This window comes from Lepus europaeus, chromosome 3 (assembly GCF_033115175.1).
Source record: "Lepus europaeus isolate LE1 chromosome 3, mLepTim1.pri, whole genome shotgun sequence".
In the NCBI taxonomy this organism is placed as follows: Eukaryota; Metazoa; Chordata; class Mammalia; order Lagomorpha; family Leporidae; genus Lepus; species Lepus europaeus.
Genome location: NC_084829.1, coordinates 45,151,563 through 45,166,995, shown reverse-complemented (window position 1 = coordinate 45,166,995; position 15,433 = coordinate 45,151,563). Strand labels below are relative to the sequence as shown.

Here is a 15,433-nt window from a genome sequence, read left to right as displayed (position 1 = left end):
ATTCTCACAGCAATCCTGCAAGGTGGGCATTGTTTAAAACTCATACCTTTTTTCAGATTAGAAAACTTGGACTTGGACTCAGAGAAGTTTTGTAGCTAGTCCAAGGCGACACAGTGAGAGACCCAGGACTTCAGCTTCTTATCTCCTGCTTATTCCATCACCCAACAGAGCCTCATAATCATATTTAGTGTCTCTTACGGACCATGCACTATTAACTGTGTTAAAGAGTATACAAATATGTATCAAATGGTGTTTGCTCTTAAAGAATCCCTGAGAGGCCAGCACTGTGGCTTGCTTGGCTAATCCTCCGCCTGCGGTGCCGGCACCCTGGGTTCTAGTCCTGGTTGGGGCGCCGGATTCTGTCCCGGTTGCTCCTCTTCCAGTCCAGCTCTCTGCTGTGGCCCGGAAAGGCAGTAGAGGATGGCCCAAGTGCTAGGGCCCTGCACCCACATGGGAGACCAGAGGGAAGCACCTGGCTCCTGGCTTCGGATGGGCCTAGCTCTGTCCACTGCAGCCTTTTGAGGAGTAAACCAGTGGATGGGAGGCCTCTCTCTGTCTCTCCTTCTCTCTCTCTGAAACTCTACCTCTCAAATAAATAAATAAAACCTTTAAAAAAAAAAAAAAACCCTGCCAAGTTGGAAGTTGTATTGCAGCAGTTATCCAAATACTCATCACCTACTTTCTATATTCATTTTTTTATATAAAGAGTCTTCAAAAAATTCATAGAAAATGTATTATGTAAAGACTATGCTTGGATTTAAAAATTTTGCACCAAATAAACTTACTTTTAAAAAATAATTATTTCTATTAATCTACTTAAAAGAATGAGAGAGAGAGAAAGAAAGAGAGAGAGGAAGAAAGAGGTCTTCCATCTACTGCTTCATGTCCCAAATGCCCAGAACAGCCAGAGCTAGGTGAGGCCAAAGACAGGAACTCATCTGAGTCTCCCACACACAGGTGGCAGGGGCCCAACCACTTGAGCCATCATCTGTTGCCTCCAAGATGCATTAGCAGGAAGCTGGATGGGAAGGAGAGGAGCTGGGACTCACCCTGGCACTCCAATACGGAATGTGGGCATCCCAAGCAGCAGCTTAACCCACTGTACCAAACACTGGCCCCAAACTTATCTTTTTTTTTAATGGTTTATTTATTTGAAAGGCAGAGTTACAGAGAGGCAGAGGCAGAGAGAGAGAAGGAGGTCTTCCATCTGCTGGTTCACTCCCCAGATGGCCACAATGGCCAGAGCTGGGCTGATCTGAAGCCAGGAGTCAGGAGCTTCTTCTGGGTCTTCCACACAGGTGCCAGGGCCCAAACACTTGGGCCATCTTCCACTGCTTTCCCCAGCCATAGCAGAGAGCTGGATCAGAAGCGGAGCAGCGGGTCTCAAACCAGCACCCATATTGGGATGTTGGCACCACAGGCAGCAGCTTTACCTGCTACGCCGCAGCACCGGCCCCAAACTTATCTTTTGAAGTACCTCACATTTGCTTTATCACTCACCTGGACATCTATTCATTCCTTTAGCTAACCAGCAATTCGTCTTCCTAATAAAATGAATTTTAAAGTAAAATGCAGACATTAATACAAGTGAAGGTATATCATTCTTAAAAATTAAGAGGTAGAGAGAATGAGGAGAGAGCAACAGAGACAGAAAAGTTCCCATCTAGGGGCCGGCACTGTGGCGCAGCTCCCATCTAACAGTTCACTTTCCAGATGCCAGCAAGCATGGATCTTGGCTGGGAGCGAGGAACATGATCCAGCTCTCCCATATGGCTGGCAGGAACCCAACTACTTGAGCCATCACTGCTGCCTCCCAGGTCTACATTAGCAGGAAGCTGGATTCAGGAACTGGAGCTGGGCTTCAAACCCGGGTATTTAGATGTGGGAATCAGGCATCTTATCCTGTGTCTTAACTACTAGGCTAAAAGCCCACCCAAAACGCTTTTTAAAAAAATTTAAAAAAACAGGGATGTGTTTTAAAATGGCATTGTGGTGCAATAAGTTAAGCCAGGGCCAGCACTGTGGCACAGCAGGTTAATACCCTGGCCTGAAATGCCGGCATCCCTTATGGGCACCGGTTCGAGACCTGGGTGCTCCACTTTTGATCCAGCTCTCTACTATGGCCTGGGAAAACAGTAGAAGATGGCTCAGGTCCTTGGGCCCCTGCACCCACGTGGGAGGCCTGGAAGACGCTCCTGGCTCTGGGCTTCAGATAGGCTCAGCTCTGGCCGTTGCAGCCAATTGGGGGGTGAGCCATTGAATGGAAGACCTCTCTCTCTCTGTGCCTCTCCTCTCTCTGTATAACTCTGACTTTCAAATAAATAAATTTAAAAAAAAAAGTTAAGCCTCTATTTGAAACACCAAGATCCCATATCAGATCACTCATTCAAGTCCAGGTCACTTCTCTTCCCATCCAGCTTCCTGCTAATGCACCTGGAAAGGCAGCAGCAGGTGTTCTGAGTGCTTAGGTCCCTGCCACTTTCACTGGAAACCTATTTGAAATTCCAGCCTCCAGGCTTCAATATATCCCAATTCTGGTTATTGTGGGCATTTGGGGAGTGAACAAGCAGATGGAAGATTCTCATTCATTCTCTCTCTCTCTCTCTCTCTCTCTCTCTCTCTCTCTCTCTCCATAGCCAATGTTCTGCCTTTCAAATTAATTAATTAATAAATCCTAAAACACAACAGGGATGTACTGTTTTTAATTTTAATTTAAGTTGCTGCACTGTAATCCTTCATTTCTCCTACCTCCAGTACCACTCACAACACACAAAGAGTTCTTATAAGAATGGTATTTTTAGGGACTGGTGCTGTTGTTAAGCTGTAGGTTAAGCTTCCACCTGTGGTACCAGCATCCCATATGGGCACTGGTTTGAGTCCCAGCTGCTCCACTTCCGATCCAGCTCCCTGCTGATTGTCTGGGAAAGCAGTAGAAAGTGGCCCAAGTGCTTGGGCACCTCCACCTGCATGGGAGACCCGAAAGGAGCTCCTGGTTCCTGGCTTTAGATGGGCCCAGCTCTGTCCACTGCAGCCATTTGGGAAGTGAATCAATGGATGGAAGACTCTCTCTCTGTCTCTGTCTGTAATTCTGCCTCTCAAATAAATAAATAATTTTTTTTAGAAATTAAGGAAAGTGGCTAGATTTCAAGTGTAAATAGAAGCAAAGATAGAAATAAAAGAATGTAGAATCAGTGCTCCATATCTGCAGGGGATCAGTTTCAGGACCCCTTGTGAAGAGCACGGATGCACAAGTCCCTGTAGGAGTATAAAATGGTGTATTTGCATATTACCTATGCATATCCTCCCACATACTTTATTTTTTTTAATTCCTTAATTTTTTATTCCTGGTATCACTACCACAATTTACAGGGCAATATACCTGATGTAATGAAAAGAAAAAGAAAAGACAAAGCTACAACAGATAAAAGACCTCAGGAATGTACATCTAATTGACACTACATTGCATTAATCAATAGCTGCACTTTTTGCAAACTGTGGCTATGACAGTCCTGAACAAGAAGGGTATCCTGTTTAAGCTGCAGTAACTTTTCTGACTATGGATCATCGTTCCTTCTGTGGCAGATTTTTACAGTTCCTCTAATGCATTTGGGACGACTGTCTTAAAGTAACCTGCAGCTTTCCTCGCTCTCTCTCCTGCTAAGAACTGTAGCCCTTTTCTGTTTTTTTTTTTTTTTTTTTTTTTTTAGAACCTTCTGCTACCATATCCACCACTTCCACCACCAGATCCATAACCACCACCATAGGGACTGCCCGAGCTTCTTCCACCAAAACTGCCCCCTTTCATGGGTCCGTCATTTGATTGCTGTTGTCCACTATAATTACCAAAATCATTGTAGTTTCCACCACCACCATAGTTACCTCCAAAATTTCCTCCTTCATTGTAACCATCATATCCTCCTCCTCCACCATATCCACCCCCTTGGTTTCCATATCATGGTCCACCACCATAGCCTCCTCTGCTGCTATAACCAGGACCACCACCATAGTTGCCACCATCACCTCCAAAACCACTGTAACCACCATCACCTCCTCCATAACTTCCTCTGCTGCCACCACCTCCACCACCATAGCCTCCTCTTCCACCAAAGTTTCCACCACGGCCAAAATTACCTCCACCACCTCCAAAGTTTCCTCCACGACCCATAAAGTCGCCAGATCCCCCTCCACGGCCTCTTGGTGATCCAACAGCAGACGGCGTCTCTTGTTTAGAAAGGGCCTTTTCACTTCACAGCTATGCCCATTAATAGTGTGGTATTTCTGAACAACGATTTTATCAACTGTATCATGATCGTCGAAAGTTACAAAAGCAAATCCTCTTTTTTTCCCACTCTGCCTGTCTTCCATAACTTCTATGGTTTCAATCTTGCCATACTTCTCAAAGGAGTCTCTCAAATTATATTCCTCTGTCTCTTCTTTACTACCACCAACAAAAATCTTCTTCACTGTTAGAGGGGCACCAGGCTTTACCGAGTCCTCTCTAGAACAGCTCTCTTTGGTTCCACAACACGCCCATCAGCCTTGTGTGGTCGAGCACACATTGCTGCAGCCACTTCTTCAACACAAGAGTAAGTCACAAAACCAAAGCCCCTGGAACATTTCGTTTGGGGGTCTCTCATTACCACACAATCTGTGAGTGTGCCCCATTTCTCAAAATGTTCTCTTAAACTATCATCTGTAGTTTCAAAGCTCAGACCACCAATAAACAGTTTCCTCAACTGCTCTGGTTCCTTTGGATCATGGCCCTCCTCCCCCTGGTGGCGGCGGCGGCGACGGCCGGAGTCGGGCTGGGGGCGACCGGGCGGTGGTTTTACCTCCATTTTGAGACCGGACTCGCCTCTTCCAACTCGAGTTCAGTATCAATCCTGCCACATACTTTAAATTATCTCTAGATTGCTTATAGTACTTCCACAAAGTAAATGCTGTGCAAATAGTTGTCATACAGTATTGTTAAGGAATAGCGGCAAGGAAAAATTCTGCACATGTTCAGTACAGATATGATTTTTCCCCAGATACTTTCAGCCAAATGATTTCCCCAAATAATTTCAATATGCTCAGAGCCCAGATTTAGTGGCACTGGGAAGTCAGAATTCAAGGTGATCATAAGACTGTTAACTCCCAAGATTCTGAAGAAGTCATGGAGAGGGAGGACAATCAGATCTTGCACAAGGCAGAAATGGGGATTTGAGCCCATACTGTCAATATCTTTTAAGGACGGGCAAACACCAGCTGACCAATAGATCACCATCTCCTTTCTTAGTTATCTGCAGCTAGAGGTGTCCTAGTACTAGAGACAACACCTGTGAGGGGAGGAGGATGGGGGAGCAGGAAACAAGACAGAAAGAAAACTGTGACTTGTACCATAGGACCCAGGGCTGGTAATGGTTCTCCCTCTCAACACCACCTTCTCCACATTCCCCAAATTTCCCTTCCTTCCCTCTCCCCTTTCTCCCTCCTTTCCTCCTCTCCCTCTCTGCCTTCCTTCTACCTTTTCTCCCTCCTTGTCTTCTTCCCTCTCGAGTTGAAAAAAGAGAAACAGGCAGAAATAAAAAGAAAGGAGAGATAAGAAAAAGAGAAAGGGAAACAGGGAAGAGAAAAGGAAGCCCATTTGGAGCTTAGTTATTTCTCTGCCTCCAGTGTTGATCCTGCTCAATTTCTGCTCAGTACAGATAAAGATGAAGAGAGGAGGCAGTGGGAGTAGAAAGACACTCATGTGAGGCATATTCCTGATTCTTCTAAACATCATCCTTGTGCACAAAGCCCAAGTCCAGCATCAGCAACCCAAAGTCATAATTCCAGACATCTCAATGGTTTTGATCTCTCATTTGAAACGGTTTTACAGTTTGATTTCATAAACAAAAACTTAATACACCTTTTCTGCAAGAGGAGACAGCCTGTAAGAGTTACACACATATTGGATGAAATGCAGGTTCTTCATTTACTAACTGAGTGACTTGGGAAAATGACATAACTAAGTTGACTCTCAATTTCCTTATACCTAAAACAGGGAAAAACACCTACTTCCTCAGGTTGCTGTGAGGGCCTGTAAAGCAAGCACCTCATACAAGATGGCTATTAATGTTACAAGGGGGAATGTCCTACACTGGAACTCCAATGACAAACTAGGGTGAAGGTTAGAGAAGCTCTTTTTGGGGACTCACCTGCTTAAAGATAATTAATTAAATTAGAAAAAAAATGTTCTATGCAACTCTGGGTATGGATGACTCTAGAATGTGGTCAAGTAATGCTGGTTAAGATTTAAGGATTAATAATGAAGTATCTACTTGCCAATTTCTTTAAAATTTTTCCCTTTAGCAGGAGTTGTGGTGCAGTGGGTTAAGCCTCTGCCTGTGATGCAGGCGTCCCATATGGGCGTCTCTTCAAGTCCTGCTGCTCACCTTCTGATCCAGTTCTCTACTAATGTACCTAGGAAAGCAGCAGCAGATGGCCCAAGTACTTGGGCCCCTGCATATACATGGGAGACCTGTATGGAGTTCCAGGCTCCTAGCTTCAGCCTGGCCCAGCCCAACCATTTTGGCCCTTTGGATAGTGAACCAACCATAGATGGGAGATTCTCTCTCTCTCTCTCCCTCTTTTTCTGTCTCTCCTCCTCTCTCTGTAACTCCATGTTTCAAATAAATCTTAAAAATTTCCCTTCACATATCTTTGGATTATTTGTAATGTTGTTACCTGTATGGTTTTAAAAAAGAATGTATAGGGGCCGGTGCTGTGGCATAGTGGTTAAAGCCGCTGCCTGCAGTGTCAGCATCCCATATGGATGCCAGTTTGAGTTCTGGCTGCTCTACTTCTGATCCAGCTCTCTGCTGTGGCCTGGGAAAGCAGTAGAAGATGGCCTAAGTCCTTGGGCCCCTGCACCTGCATGGGAGACCTGGAAGAAGACCCTGGCTCCTGATCAGCGCAGCTCCAGCCGTTGTGGCCAATTGGGGAGTGAACCAACCGATGGAAGACCTCTCTCTCTTTCTCCTCTGTGTGTGTGTGTGTGTGTAACTAAATAAAAAAAAAACTTTAAGGAGAAAAAGTAGTTCACCTATCTTTTCTTTTAAAATTAATTTGTTTATTTGAAAGGCAGAGTTACAGAGGCAGAGGCAGAGAGACTTCCAGCTTCCATCTGCTGTTTCACTCCCCAGATGGCCTAATGGCCAATGCTGAGCCTATCTGAAGCCTGGAGCCAGGAGCTTCTTCCAGATCTCCCATGCGGGTGCAAGGGTACAAGGACTTGGGCCATATTCCACTGCTTTCCCAGGCCATAGCAGAGAGTTGGATTGGAAGTGGAACAGCCGAGTATCAATGCAGTGCCCATATAGGATGCCAGCACTGCAGGTGGCAGCTTTACCCACTAGGCCAACGTGGCATGTTAACTTTTTCTTTTTTTTGACAGAAAGAGTTAGACAGTGAAAGAGAAAGACAGAGAGAAAGGTCTTCCTTCAGAGAGAAAGGTCTTCCTTCCATTGGTTCACCCCCCAAATGGTCGCTACGGCCAGAGCTACAGCGATCCAAAGCCAGGAGCCAGGTGCTTCCTCCTGGTCTCCCATGCGGGTGCAGGGCCCAAGGACCTGGGTCATCCTCCACTGCCTTCCCGGGCCACAGCAGAGAGCTGGACTGGAAGAGCAGCAGCTGGGACTAGAACCCGGCACCCATACGGGATGCTGGCACCGCAGGCAGAGGATTAGCCAAGTGAGCCACAGAGCCGGCCCCAGCATGTTGACTTTAAAGGCAATTATTTCTACAGCTATGTTAAATGTATAAAATTCTTGCATACAAACTAAGTTGAATCTCAATGATTTATTGATAATTCTGTAATTTCAGTTCCTTAAAACGTTATGTGACTAGCAAAATATTTGAATAGACATTTCAGCAAAGACAGTGTAAAACTATCCTTGTTGAAACATTAAAATGTATCACAAGTCTGGTATCACTAGCCATTAGGGAATGCAAATTAAATCACTATGAAGTACCATTTCACACTTATTAGGATGGCTTTAATCAAACAGATAATAAAAAATAGTGACAGGGATATGAAGAAATAGGAAACCTCAAACACTACTTGTGGGGAGGGGAGGTGGTACAGCCACTTTGGAAAAACGGTTGAATTGTTTCTTTAAAGAGTTAAACATAAATCTGCCATATGGCCCAGAAATTCTACTCCCCATTTACACCCAAGAGAAATAAAAGCATATACTTAGATTAAACCTTGTATAAATTGTGTATAACTGTTACTCATGGCAACATTATTCTTAGGAGTCAAAAAGTGGGAATAATACAAACATCCATCAGCTACTGAATGGAAAAACAAAATGTGCTATATCCATTCAATGGCTATTGTTATCCAGCAATAAGGAGGAATGAAATACTGATACATGTTATAGAATAACAGCATGCTAAGTGAAAGAAGCCAGACACAGATAGCCACATATCATGTGTTTTTTATAGAAGTCCAGAATTGTCAAGAACAGAGACAGAAAGTTAGTGGTCATCTAGGACTGGGGATGGGAAAAAAAGATTAATTGGAAGTGGATGTGCAGGGCTGGCGCTGTGGTGTAGCAGGTTAATACCCTGGCCTGAAGTGCCAGCATCCCATATGGGCCCCTGTTTGAGACCTGGCTGCTCCACTTCTGATCCAACTCTCTGCTATGGCCTGGGAAAGCAGTAGAAGATGGGCCAAGTCCTTAGGGCCCCGTACCCACGTGGGAGACCCGGAAGAAACTCCTGGCTCCTGGCTTCAGATTGGCTTAGTTCTGGCCATCGCAGCCAACTGTGGAATGAACCAGTGAATGGTAGACCTGTCTCTCTCTGCCTCTCCTCTCTCTGTTTAACTCTGACTTTGAAATAAATAAATAAATCTTTTAAAAAAATTGGAAGTGGGTGTAAAGAATCTTCTTGGGATGATGAAAATTTTCTGCGACTGGATTATGGTGATGATTGCACCCCTTAGTAAACTTGCTAAATACTGAGTTACACAACTAAAACAAGTGAATTTTACAACATGTCACTTACACTTCAATACAGATTTTAAATCCTAAAAATTATTATATGACTGCAATTTTCATAGATTTTAGTTATTAATATAGGGTCTATTTCTGTTTTATAAAATACTTACTTTGGCAAATGTACAAGTATTCTAAATCTTACTAGGGGAGTTTTCTACACTAAAGCTTTATAATTGCCTGTCACTAGGTCGTATCCAATTTTAAACCCTGTCTTAATTTAAATCAATTCCTTAACTAAGAAATCATTTCATAAAGCAAGACACATTCTGTATCAATAAATCTTTCTATAATTAACATTGGAAAACACTTTGGGTTAAACAGTGTATGCCTTATTTTTTGTTTATTTATTTACATTTTTGAAAGTCAGAGTGACAGAGAGAGAAAGAGAAAGAGGGAGAGAGAGACTGATCTTCCATCTACTGGTTCATTCCCAAATGCCTGCAACAGCCAAGTCTAAGGTAGGCCAAAGTGTGAGGAGTCATATGGATTAATAGACAGAGTGGTCCCAGTGGACATTTGGGGTGTAGAGTGCTTGCTCCCAGAAATTTTCCTTAGCAAAGCCTTTCAGGAGTAGGGAGAGAACCTCAAAATGGAGTTACACAACATTTTTCCTACTCCCACAATAGTCAGTCTCCTATATATCAGAGAATGCAAAAGACCTGGCAGTGTCAAGACTCTACTTATGAAGGAACCTGTAGGGAGACAAACAGGAGACAAAAATGAGGACATTAAAGGACATATTAGACTCTGACACCACAGCTAGAGCAAAGAATAAGCACTGCCTAATTCCTTGCCAAATAAACATAAAAAATCACACAGAAGGCCTATGTATCTCAGTTCCTTTTCCCCAATTTGTCACATCTGGCTTTCAACAAAAAATTGCAAGGCACACTAAAAAATAAAACAGTGGTCTGGACAGATAAGCTTTGGAACCAGACTCAGATACATCAGATATTTGAAATGATCCGATTGGAAATTTAGCATAACTATTATTTATATAGCAAGACTTCTGGGGAAAAAATGGACAACATGTAAGAACACATGAGTCATGTACAGAGAGAATGGAAACATTAAGGAAGAATCAAAAGAAACTGCTAGAAATCAAAAACACTAATAGGGGTTAGTGCTGTGGTGCAGTAGGCTAAGCCTCCACCTGTGGTGCCTGTATCCCATATGTGTACCAGTTCCAGTCCCAGCTGCTCCACTTCCAATCCAGCTCTCTGCTATGACCTGAGAAAGTAGTGGAAGATGGCCCAAGTGATTGGGCCCCTGCACCCACATGGGAGACCTGGAAGAAGCTCCTGTCTCCTGGCTTCGAGTGGGCTCAGCTCCGGCCATTGCAGCCATTTGGGTGTGAACCAGTGGATGGAAGACCTTTCTCTCTGTCTCTCTTTCTCTATGTTTGTAACTCTACTTCTCAAACAAATAACTAAGATCTTAAAAAAAAAAAATAATAAAAATGTAGAATGCCTCCAATGGGCTCATCAGGAGATACAACATGGACAAAGATAATCTGTGAGCCTGAAGACATGTCAATGGAAACTTAAAACTGGAGAGCTAAGAGAATAAAAGAAGGGGAGATCAGAATAGAATGTCAAGAACTGTAGTAGAATTACAAAAGGCATAATATACTTGTAAGGAGGATATCAGGAGAAGAAAAGAGACTGGAATACAAGAAATATTAGAAGTAATAATGGCTGAGAATTTTCCAAAATTAATAGACATTAAATTACAGAAGATTAGAGGACACCAAATAGAACAGATACCTCCAAAAATGTTACATCTGATTATTTTCTGGGTAATTGCTTTTTTTTTTTTTTTAAAGTAAATCTATCTCTCTCTTTTTTTTTTTTTTTTTGAGATTTTATTTTTTATTTATTTTAAAGACAGAGTTACAGAGAGAGGTAGAGACAGAGAGAGGGAGGTCTTCCATCCACTGGTTCACTCCCCAAATGGTCATGAAGGCCAGAGCTGAGCTGATCTGAAGCCAGGAGCCAAGAGCTTCTTCCAGGTCTTCCTCGCAGGTGCAGGGGCCCAAATACTTGGGTCATCTTCCATTGCTTTCCCAGGCCACAGCAGAGAGCTGGATCAGAAGTGGAGCAGCCGGGACTTGAACCAGCACCCATCTGGAATTCCAGTGCTGCAGACCAGAGCCTTAACCCACTGTGCCACAGCACTGGCCCCTTTTCTAGGTAATTTCTACACCTAGAAATTAATATTAAAATTTCTTGGTCTTTCTTCTTTCACTTCTGACTCTCACCTAAAACTTCTCCTGTCTGGGAAATGTAGCAAGATTGTTACAGGAGTATGCAAAGCTGAATTATTTTCCATTTTAAGACAGAAAAATATATTTAAATACAAGGATAGGATTGGAGTTGTGACACAATGAGTTAAGCTAACCAGTAACAGTGGTATCCCACATCAGTGTTGGTTCCAGTCTTGGCTGATGCTTCCCATCCAGCTTCCTGCTAATACTCCTGGGATGACACACAATAATGGTCCAAGTTCTTGGGCCCCTGATGCCCATGTAGTAGTCTAGGATGGAGTTCCTGGCTCTGGCTTCAGATTGGCCTAGTACTGGCTAGTATGGCCATTTAGGGGGTGAAAAAGTGAATGGAAGATTCTGTCTCTCTACCTTTCAAAAAATAGGTAAATATTTTTTAAATGCAAGGATAAATAGTAAGTAATACAGTGTTCTTATATTCCCTTAAATGGACTACTAATTTCTTGAAGTCAAGGGTTATGTATTATGTAATTCTGAATTCCCTAGAGTCTCTGGTATGTTTAAAATGAACATGTGCCACTTCCAGATTTTTCCTCTCTTGAAAGTCTCCCCTCTTTGCTGCTCTGGCTGAAAGTCTTTGACTCTAATAAATCTTGCTTTCTAAATCTAAAAAAAAAAAAAAAAAAAAAAAAAAAAAGTGCATGTAAAGAACATGCAGTTGGCTTAACTGATTGGAAGGAAACCTAAAAGCCTAACTGTACCAGAACCTGCAGGTGAAGACTAAAAACCTGGTGAAGAGCTAGACCATCAATCAAACAGATGAAATAGTTTTGAAATATTCTTCAAGTATTTTAGAAGTAAAATTCATCTACTCTATGCTTCTTAATATGTTGTGCATACTTAAGACCTACAATGATTTATCGAGGAGCACATTTCTCCTGTTAGATAGTAAGCTCCTTTAGGACAGGGTCTTTCTTCCTCTTTTATGATGAGAAGCACTTAATTCAGATTTGGCAAATGAGTGAAATTTGAGAGATTCTTTCCTGGAAGAAAGAGAGTCCAAAGTCACATAGCAATAAAGTTATGCATTTTAAAAGAAGCACCTAAATATCAGATTACAGAGTGATTTTTATAGACTTTTCCCTCAAAGAGATGTATTTCCTTGCCCCACAATCTAATATTGTTTGGAAGCCTGAATTCTCAATGTCTCCCATATAATTTTCATAACTTTACTTACATTGGCTTTTTCTTTTTATTCTTAATCTAGTTTATTTTTCATGGGAAAACAAAACCAACCAAAACTCTTTCCACTTACCTAACTACCCTTTCCACCTTCTGTCTTGTTTCCTTGCTTCTTTTAATTGCTAACCTCCTTTAAAACAAAAAAAAATTATTTATTTGAAATGCAGAGTTACAGAGAGAGAGAAGGAAAGACAGAGAAAGACCTTTCCCTCCGTCTCTCCCTGTCTGTAACTCTACCTTTCAAATAAATAAATAAAATCTTAAAAAAAAAAAAAAAAAGGAGGGGGGGACCGTGGCCGTGGTGCAGTAGCCACGTGGGAGATTCAGAAGAAGCACCTGGCTCCTGGCTTTGGCCATTTGGGGAGTGAACCAACGGAAGGAAGACCTTTCTCTCTGTCTGTAACTCTACCTCTCTTTAAAAAAAAAAAATCTTTAAAAAAAAAAAATCCAGACAGAGAGGGGTCTTCCATCTGCTGGTTCACTCCCCTAATGGCCACAACCATTGGGGCTGGGTGGATCTGAAGCCAGGATCTAGGAGCTTCTTGTTTTTCTGACACAGGTGCAGGGACCCAAGGACTTGAATCATCTTCAACTGCTTTCCCAGGGGCATTATCAGGGAGCTGGATTGAAAGTGGAGCAGCCAGAACTTGAACAGCTGCCCTTATGGGATGCCACCACTGTAGGCAGCCACTTTACCCACTATGCCACAGCTCCAGCCCACCTGCTAACCTTCTTAAATGAGACTACGGTTCAGGTTTGGGCTTTGGCCCCTCCACTCTCATCAGAAAACATCACTCATTATAACTTATTAAAGACCCAGAATAAAAGCCAAAATGGTGAATTATTGATGGGCAGTGAGGAAAAATAACTGTTGGATGGAATGAACCTTCTAATCAACCTGATCCTCATCATATTTGAAAACAAATTATTTTATTATTTGGAAACTATCATAGTATTCATGGAAGTCAAAATACTTAAAGATTGCTTAGTTAGAACAGAATCAGGATAAAGGCAGTTAGCTACAAAACTTGACTTTTTAAATGATACTAGGTTTCTGATAGTCTGACCCATTTGTTTTCTTCTACAATAGTTTTACCTCTACAATATTGATATGGGCTATGCCAATATGTTCTTTTTTTTTTTTTTTTTTTTTTTTTTTTTTTTGACAGGCAGAGTGGACAGTGAGAGAGAGACAGAGAGAAAGGTCTTCTTTTTTGCTGTTGGTTCACCCTCCAATGGCCGCTGCAGCTGGTGCATCGTGCTGATCCGAAGCCAGGAGCCAGGTGCTTCTCCTGGTCTCCCATGTGGGTGCGGGGCCCAAGGACTTGGGCCATCCTCCACTGCCTTCCTGGGCCATAGCAGAGAGCTGGCCTGGAAGAGGGGCAACTGGGATAGAATCTGGCACCCCAACCGGGACTAGAACCCGGTGTGCCGGCGCTGCAAGGCGGAGGATTAGCCTGTTAAGCCACGGCGCCAGCCTGCCAATATGTTCTAATTCTGATTTTTCTATGCTTCACAAGTAACCAACCAACTTATTTACATAATATTTTTATCAGGATGTAATTAAGTATTGCTGACTTGGATCAGTCCTCCTACGCTAATACTTTTTTTTTTTAAGATTTATTTATTTATTTGAAACTCAGAGTTACACAGAGAGAAAGGAGAGGCAGAGAGAGAGAGAGAGATATCTTCCATCCGCTGGGGTTCACTCCCCAATTGGCATCAGTGACAGGAGCTGCGCCTATCCAAAGCCAGAAGCCAGGAGCTTCTTCTGCGTCTCCCATGCAGGTGTAAGGGCCCAACCACTTGGGCCATCTTCCACTGTTTTCCTAGGCCACAGCAGAAAGGTGGATAGGAAGCAGAGCAGCCGGGACTCGAACTGGTGTCCATATGGGATGCTGGCACTGCAGGCGTTGGCTTTACCCGCTATGCCACAGCGCTGGCCTCAATACATTCCTATTATTCATTAAATAAATTAACTATCAGAGGTTAGTCTTGTCAGTAAATTACTTAAGAAATGTGCCAGTATTATCTGCATGGGCCAGTATGATTTGTAAATATGGATTTCTACATATTATATTTCTTTAAGCAAAGCACATCTGGATAAATCAGCTTGATCACCTATATACATATTTAACTATAAAGTATGTCTTTAAGGTCATTTTGAGAGACCAGCTCTGTGGCGCAGAGGGTTAAGCCACTGTCTTCAGCACTAGTATCCCATTTATGCACCAGTTTGAGTCCTGGCTGCTCCACTTCCGATCCAGCTCCCTGTAAAAAATGGAAGAAAGCCATGGAGTATGGCCCAAGTACTTGGATCTCTGCACCCACACAAGACACCTGTATAAAGCTCCTGGCTTTGGCCTGGCCCAACCCCAGCTGCTGAGGCCATTTTGGGAATGAACCAGAGAATGGAAGATCTCTCTCTCTGTAATTCTGACTTACATATACATTAAATAAATCTTTAAAAACAAGATCCTTTTAGACCATAAGTTTGTTGACTTTTTTATTGTTTAGGATCTTCAAAAGAACATCTCTCAGATCATGAAGGTGGTTTTAACTTAGGTTCCAAATATTTGAGTAATGGCAACATTTTTAGAACAATGGTAACAGAAAAAAACTTTATTATTGGTCTATGATTCAAAAATAAGTCCTAAATATGTGCTCAATTAAAGAGAACTTATTGAACTAAACATTACTAGCTAGCTTCAAGTTCATTAATATTAATTTACAATTTGCTCACTTATTTTGTCATCTACTAGCACTTACTACAAGATAAATCTTAGCCAGGGTCAAAAATTTAAGAAACATCTATGGAAGAATAAGTTAGAATTGAGAAAATTCAATTCATAAACATTTCTCCTATGAATTAAGAAATGATCATCATTATTTAGTTAGACCGGGATGGCACCAGTGCCAGAATATAACTTGAGAACTGCTA

At 42.4% G+C, this 15,433-nt stretch overlaps 1 pseudogene; it reads right to left on the bottom strand.

The window, feature by feature from the left end:
- Window positions 1-3,683: 3,683 nt before the first annotated feature.
- LOC133756892 (heterogeneous nuclear ribonucleoprotein A3-like) lies at window positions 3,684-4,838 on the bottom strand (annotated as a pseudogene).
- Between the last annotated feature and the right edge of the window lie 10,595 nt (window positions 4,839-15,433).